Source organism: Atta colombica, unplaced genomic scaffold (genome assembly GCF_001594045.1).
Source record: "Atta colombica isolate Treedump-2 unplaced genomic scaffold, Acol1.0 scaffold135, whole genome shotgun sequence".
Classification (NCBI taxonomy): domain Eukaryota; kingdom Metazoa; phylum Arthropoda; class Insecta; order Hymenoptera; family Formicidae; genus Atta; species Atta colombica.
The window spans coordinates 61,253-61,604 of NW_017259223.1; positions in this window are offsets into that span (position 1 = coordinate 61,253).

Genomic DNA, 352 nt, shown 5'->3' on the forward strand with positions numbered 1-352 from the left:
AGAGAGAGAATGAGAGATATACAGAAAATGTTGGTTGTTCTGAGAGTGTTTCTAATTTTATCAACATCGAAATCGAAAACCTAAAGAGAAAATATCTTAGGCAGAGGGAAGAAGACGTTATCATCTTTGGCCGCGATTTCTGTACATCTCTCAAATTTTTAACAGAGACCGAGTGTTAAATTACATTAAACATAATTTATCTATATTGCAAACTTTTCATTTTCATACAGATTCGAGTTGATTGTTGGGATTGACGATACAGAAAAAAGAAAGAAAGCACAGATTATTTTTCCTGCATGAGAATACTCCATATATACGAGAATGTCCATGTATCAAATTATACGCCACAATA